The sequence below is a fragment of the Phytophthora infestans genome, genomic scaffold (genome assembly GCF_000142945.1).
Source record: "Phytophthora infestans T30-4 supercont1.13 genomic scaffold, whole genome shotgun sequence".
NCBI lineage: Eukaryota > Oomycota > Peronosporomycetes > Peronosporales > Peronosporaceae > Phytophthora > Phytophthora infestans.
The window spans coordinates 928,855-936,581 of NW_003303746.1; positions in this window are offsets into that span (position 1 = coordinate 928,855).

Below are 7,727 nucleotides of genomic sequence, written 5' to 3' on the forward strand. Positions count from 1 at the left end.
AGTATGAAGAGAAGGCCGAGACCGCTGAGCTCGGAGAAACGAAGACTACCGCCGAGCTACTTGGCGAGGTGGAAGAGTTGACGCTGCAGGTGGGACGCATGGGAGCCCCACGTCCTGTCGAGCGCAATTTATCCGCCGAGCTCGACGAAGGTGCGGACGATGAAGAAGATGAAGAAGACCATGGCGTTGCTCAAGGGGACCGTCCGCCCCTTATTCCAAAAGCGACGAGGAACGCCGATACGCCGAGCGCCAATAAAGTGTTGGCTCGACTCGGCGAGGAGATGAGAACGAGATCGGAATGGATGATGATGTTCGCGCCTGTGGCGATGGCGCAGGCGAAGTGGCCGATGTTGGGTCCCGAGTTAACTCAGCCGGTGCGTGCAGCCAACATCGATCAGTTGGTGGAAGAAACTGTGTTGCTGTTGAAGGCGATGGGCTATCGGTGCAACAGCCGACCAAACAGCCTCATTCTGTCCGACTGGAGTCTGACCCGTGGCGGAGCCGAGCTCTGGCAATGGAAGAAGAAGCTCAGAGTAGCGTTTGGATTGGAGAAGGCCCCTGGCGGAACGAAGAAGGTGTACAGCCGAGTAGCCGAGTTCAAACCACTCGGCGAGGACCCGAGCAAGATTCCTTTGCCGAAAACCCCGGAGACGAAGAGACGTGAAGTGTTCCGCGCTACGCAAGGGACTCCGTACTTTGAAGACTCTCACATGCTGACTCCATTAAAGCTAAACCCGACTCAGCGAGCGCCGAGTCGTGGGCAGCGAAATGTAGGTCGTTATCGTGAATTGTATGACGCTGCAGATGAGGCCGAGGCTTACGAGGAGGATGAAGAAGACGGCGACGCCTTCGACGTGAGAGGTAACCGTGAAGAAACCGTGAAGGACTACATTCGAAACTTGAGCTTTGACGCGGCTGAAGAGGACTCGACGCAGTACCTAGAAGTCCGAACCCACGCCTCGCTCGACAAAATCGCCGAGTTCGAAGGAAAGCGCTACCGCTCTGACGCGTCGCTCCAGTGGCTCAAGCGGTTCATCTACGAGATGAAGAGCACCAGGATGCCCCAAAGTGCATGGTGCGAGCCTTTCTCGCTATGCTTGGGACGCGCGGCGAAGAGTTGGTACAGGCAGCTGCCGAAGAAGACTCAGCGACGTTGGAAACTACTCAGCGAGGCGTTCCTGGATTATTACTGCTCACAGTTCGACCAATCCGCCCGCACTCGTTACTACTCGGCGAGACGTAAAGTCAACGAACCGATCTGCGACTTCCTGATCCGACTCAACGGGTACGCTCGGACAGCCAAGATCCAGTACGAGAGGGGTGGCGCCGACGCAGCTGACCATGTCGAACACTTCTTGCTGCATTGTGGTGATGACGATGTGATGGATTTAATGTACCCCTTGCAGTTGGAAGACATCAGTAAGGTGGAACAGATAATCAATCGTCGGATCCTCGGCGAGAAGCGTAAGAAGCAACGCGACCGACTCGTGACCGCACGAAGCCGAGATGACAAGCGGAAGGATCAGAGCCGCCGAGATGAGAAGCGCAGTCGCAAGGAAGAAAACCGCGACCGCCGAGTCACTGTCGTTGACGCTGACTCCGACGGAGAGGAACTCATCGATCAGAACCCGCCGAGTCCGTACAACTCCGAAGACGAATGGGATGATGAGTACCAGTCCGGAGGACACGACTCAGCGGAAGACGACGACTACATTGACGCCGGCGTTTCCAATGATAAGGGAAATACACCGGACCGCCGAGAGAACTCGGCGGGAGACCAGAAAGGCTCGAACGGAAGCTGGGGAAACTCAGCGAACCGACCTCCGCGACCGTACAACCAACGAGAACAGTCGAATCGTGGAGATGGATCACGCGACAACACCCAACGAGGACCTTGTGCAGCTTGTGGAAGAATGGGCCACTCGGCTCACTACTGTCGACGACGCTGCAAATTCTGCAGACAAGTCCATGAACGCGGCCAGTGTGAGCTGTTCCGTCAATATGAGAAGCTGGCTGCGTTCGTGAAGAACTCTGTCGACAAGTCGCAAGTGCCAGAAGACCTGCAAAACCTTTACGCGCCGAGTGATTTAAACTCGGCGGCCCGCCAACACTGACTGGGTTGGAATATGCCGGGCTGCCACAGTCAGCTGAACCTGCAGTTGAGGCGAACTTCTTGTTTGCCTTCGTAGGCGAAGCAGGACGGCCCGAGGGAAGAAGCGGGGATGGCAATTGGATGTGTGAAATCGACGGAATTGAACGTGAGCTCGGTGAGTTAGATGATAACAACCGAGCGATTGCAAGTGTAACTCGGCAGTCAGACCAGGCTGTGCATCGTACCAGGATAATGAAGCTGCTTCCGGGAGAGCGGCTGGGATGGTGGTCAGCACAGACGTTTGATCGCCGAGTTAGAATGAGAGCCCTCGTATTGGGTGCAGTGAACGACCGAAGGACCAAGATATTATTGGATACCGGAGCAAATGTCTCGGCGATCAGTGAGTACTTCGCGAGGAAACTGCGTCTCAAGAGAGTGGCCAGCCGAGATAAGCGAATTGGCATACAAGGAATAAGTAAAGACAGGATGGTGACAACGTCAAGAGCAGTGGTGAAGGTGACACTCGGCTGGGAAGTGGCATACGAGTTTGAAGTATGGATAATGCCTCATCATGCCGGAGTCGATTTGATTCTCGGCACCGACTTTATGATCCCAGCTGGAATACGTCTGGATCTGTACAACTCGGCGGTCAAGCTACCCGATGAGATGGTGATACCACTCATCCGGTCAAGTAATGCACCGACCAAGACCAAGTTCGGACCAAATGTACCATGCGGGCCACCAGACGGGTTGACGATCGAAAGTCGAATGACCGCTGAGTTCAAATTACCCAGGCGACAACCCAGTGAGTCGACGCATGACCTATGGGTGCGACGGACGAAGGGTTGGATTCCAACGGTTGTTTTTAATCGCCGAGGAAGACCAACCCATGTCCTGATTACGAACGTACGACAGACGTCAGTCTGGTGCCCACCTCACTTTTATGTGATAAAATGGCAACCACACGGAGTGCTGGCCAACGAGGGATATGTCCGCGTGAACTCGGCGAAGTACCGTGACTGGCAGATATTGGCCTTTGAGTCGGCGATGGATAAAGATTTGCTGCAGAAAGAACAACGACTGTACGACGACTGGCTGTCACACCAGCCGCCAGCTGTGGAAAGACGAAAATACCCAACTCCGACGGCGGTGGAAAGACGATCTCCAGTGGAGAGTGGACCAGAGTTAACATGCGCCGAACGCTGGAGAAGGATCGAAGCCGACACTGAAGCCGGCGACTACGAGAAGCGTCGCGGTAACGCAGACGTCATATCGACTTCAGGGGTGACAAGGGGTGACCCGGCTATAAACTCAGCGTTCAAGCTGGAAGATGTCCGAGCGGACCATACGTCGGTGCTACACGATGGCCAAGATGTCTCCTATCAGCTGTCCAAGTTTGAAGACGATGGCGCCATTTCTGACGTCAACACGAACTCAGCGGTCGAAGGAACAAGTGAAGTAAGGGCCACGGAAGACGCGTCGGCGACTGACGACTCAGCTATAACGGCAGGAGGCCTTGAAGAACGCTCGGAACAAGCCCTATGTGACGTTGAACCCGTTGCTGACAACCGAGCCAAGTACGGAATAATAGGACCAAGTTCTGCAGCCGTGGTGAACTCAGCGATGGGTACACCGGAAGCCTGCATTATCCAGTCGGCGGCGGCAGACTCGACGTCAGAAGATCTAAACACTGAGAGTGCCTCGGACGTGGTTACAGCATGTCGTCAGGATGTCAGCTATACTGAAGGCGCGTTTACACGCACGGAAGTCAGCTCTGCCGTCATAACCGACTCAGCGGATGAGCACTCCGACGCGACCAAGGAATATGATAGTTGGGAGGTATTACTACCTGAAGGAATAAAGCCGAACGACGACCCAGCTACGGCGGACTCGGCGTTGGAAACTGTGGAGGCTGAAACCGGTTCGGAAGTGGTTAGACAGCCTGACGACGATACCATCAACCTCGGGAACAAGTTTGAACACGAAGGAGTAAGATCGTCCGTCACAGTGAACTCAGCGAATGAGAGCCTTGACGCGGACGACAACTATGAAGTACCAGAGGTATCATTGTTGGAAGGTACTATAGCTGAGGTCGGAGTAATGAACTCAGCGGCGACGGTGTTTGACCCCGGCGGAATTGACTATGGCTTAGGACAAGCTGAAGACGATGAATGCAACTCGACGAGAGACCCGACCGAGACCCTGAGACAACACTACTTGGCTATCGCTGCGACCGAAGACGAGAAAGAGGATGATGTTGACGATGGCACGACCAACGCCTTTGAGCGTAGTGGGACAGATCTGGAATTGACGGACTACGCTCACGAGCTGGCCTTCCTTCCCGACCTCACTGAAGTTGAGCCTACCGAACTCGACTATGGCGCTGCAAACGTCAAGTCGAGTAGTCATACGCCGGCACAGTCGTCTAAATTGGTGGCAGAACTACAAAAGCACGACGGAATAATGATTTCAAGTGGTAATGCTCTACCGCCTCCAGCGTACGGAGCATTGTGCGACATCGACGTTCAAGGACACGAACCCATTAAGCAGAGAGCTCGGCGGATACCTCTCCGCCACTTGAGCAAACTTTACGAGTTGCTGAAGGGGCTTCTTCGAGCTGGGTTGATATCATTCTCGGGCAGCCCTTGGGCCTCGCCAGTGGTGATAGTGCTCAAGAAAAATGGTGTGGATATTCGGCTATGCATCGATTATAAACTGGTTAATGCGGTTACTACGCCGATGGAATACGCTATGCCACTGGTTGATGACCTGCTTACCGAATTGGAAAGTTACTTGTGGTTTTGCTCGCTCGATGCTGCGAGTGGATTCTGGGCAGTCTTGATGACACGCCGAGCTCGGCAGATCTCAGCGTTCGTATGTGCACTTGGACACTTTGAATGGTTACGAATGCCATTTGGATTAAAAAATGCGCCTATGATTTACCAACGACTGATCGACAACGCTCTATGGGGTTACGTTCAACCAAAGGGAGGATGGCAGTTGTTTGCCGAACGAATGGCTGTTGCTGAAGCCGAGTCAGGAACTCGGCGAGTTGAGCTCGGCGGAGTCAGAAATTCAACGGAGAGTCAGCTGACGAAGTTTGAAGCTGACCACAAATCACAAGCTGACTGCGATCCGGTCCAAGACTTGGTAAACGGACCGGACGGCGACATGTTTGCCAATGGAGAACCAGACCAGTCTTCCTTGATTCCGGTGTTCAAGCGGAGGTCGTTTGTCGATGATATCTGTTTTGGGGGGGAGACGTTCGACGCCTGCTTGGAGACACTCGACCGATTACTAGCCCGATTCACAGAATGTCGAATTAGCATCAGCTTTACTAAGAGTATCTTTATCCAACCCAAGGTTGATTTCCTATCGCACGAGATTACGCCAAGTGGCATACGCGCTGATGCGAAAAAGATAGCCGCGATCGCCGAGCTCGCCTTCCCGAAATCGAAGAAGGGAATGCAAGCGTTCCTCGGTGCCCTCAACTACTACGGCCGATTCATCCAGAACTTGGCTGTTTACGGAGCAGTACTCTATCAGCTAAAGGATACGGACTTTGGACCTGGGGGTGACCTGGCGTCAGCAAAAGCATCATTCGCCGAGCTCAAAAGACGGGTAGCAGAAGCTCCAATTCTGCGTCATTTCGACTCGACGAAAGAAGTCCACATAATGTTGTACGCCAATGAGTGGGCGCTGAGCAGTACGTTGATGCAACCACACGACGACAAGCTGCACCCAGTTCGCTTCTGCGGACGCGTACTAAAGGAGAACGAACTCGGCTATCATCCCGCTGAGAAAGAAGTGGTCGCGCTGTTGCAATTGCTGAAAGTGTGCTACACTCTCTTAGCGGGAAAGACGCTTCACGTCTACACCCGTTTCTCCACGCTGGAGTGGGTGTTTAAGTCAAAGTCGCTGTACGGTCGCGCAGTCAGTTTCGCAGTTATGTTGTCGCCCTACGATTTGAAGGTGAAGCGAGTACGTGAGCGAGATGTAGACTTCGCCCAGTTGCTCCAGGCGTCGATAACCCCGTTTATCGGACTCGACGATTCCTTGAAGCACCTGGCGCCTCCCTCCAAGAACTCGGCGACAGTTCGAATGGACCCAGCACTGCTATATGCCCGAATACCAGCTGACTTTACTGGATGCGTGCTGTCATTTGATGGCTCAGCGAAGACAGCTAAATACGGCGGGTATGGAAGTTGTTCGTGGATACTGTGGCGCCTTCCGAATTGGGACATTGAGATCGCTGCGAGTGCGTACCTGTCGTCCACCACAGTCAACATCGCCGAGTACACCGGCATGAACAATGGAGTATTGGCGGCGATTGACCGAGGGATAACTGATTTGATTATAGTGGGTGACTCCCGGCTTGCAATCCAGCAATCCATGGGGGTGATAGCATGCAAGAAGGAAACGTTGCAAGTGGAGCTAGCTCGACACAAGGATCTCACGAAACAACTCAACTCGGTCCGGTATCGACACATAGCGCGACACTATAACGCAGCGGCTGATTCTCTCGCTACAGAAGCACTGGAAGCTAAAGCTGGACGAGTAATTCTCGGGGCGGATAGGAAAGCAGAGCTGAGAATGATTAACCGAGTAGCCGAAGAACTGTACGTCACAGGCAACCCAGCGGAAACACCGATTGTCACGGCAGTCACTCGTAGCCGAGTACGCCGAGTTCACTTTGAGGACGAGCTGGATGTAGACTCGGCTAGAGCAAGAGGAGGAAGTCAGGATCATGAAGCCATGTCTACAAATCCTGGAGAATCCGCGTTTGAAAGTAGTGGAGATGAATTCGAACAAGTCAGCGGGGCGTCGACTCGGCGGACTAACCACACGACCCCGAATGTCGAAACAAGGTCGCAGATGGAGTCAGTCCAGACAGCTCAGAATGCCAACGACATTTGATCCAGTGACGGTACAGACTGAGCGGAGACGACGAATCGCGAAGGCACAAGATGAAGAACTCAGGTGGGCCCGATCTGAAGGCGTACCTGAGAGGTGAAGTGGAGAACCTTACACACCGTCGAGCTCAGAATGCCGGCAAAGTCGCAGAAGTCTTTGTACTCAGCGAAGACGGCCTGTTGTACCGCCGAGATGAACCCCGCCGACTAGGCGAACTCGGCGAACCGAACCTCTCATTGAGATTGGTGATACCGTCAACCATGGTCGACGAAACACTTCATAACTGCCACAACTCGATCGAAGGAGGGCATCAAGGCATCGTCAGAACTTATCACCGAGTCAAAGCCGACTACTACTGGATTGGTCTGTACGCCGACGTGGTGAAACATGTTAGAGCCTGCGAAGATTGCAATACCAGTAAGAGCAAGCCACAGTTGAGAGGTTATTCGCCGGGAAATGTGGTGTCAGACCATCCATTCCAAGTCGTGTCAATGGATTTCGTTATTCCCCTTCCTCGAACTCAGCGGGGCAATACTGCACTGCTGCCTGCTCCAGGACCACATCACGGGGTTCGTTATCGCTAAGGCTATGAATGACACCGGAGCACTCGAAGTGGCCAAGGTATTTTAGGAATGCGTCTTCAGGCAGTTCGGGGCTTCCGTCCTCTGATACGGCACGATCGAGATCCAAGGGTTATGAAGTGAGTTTTTCCAAAAGGTTC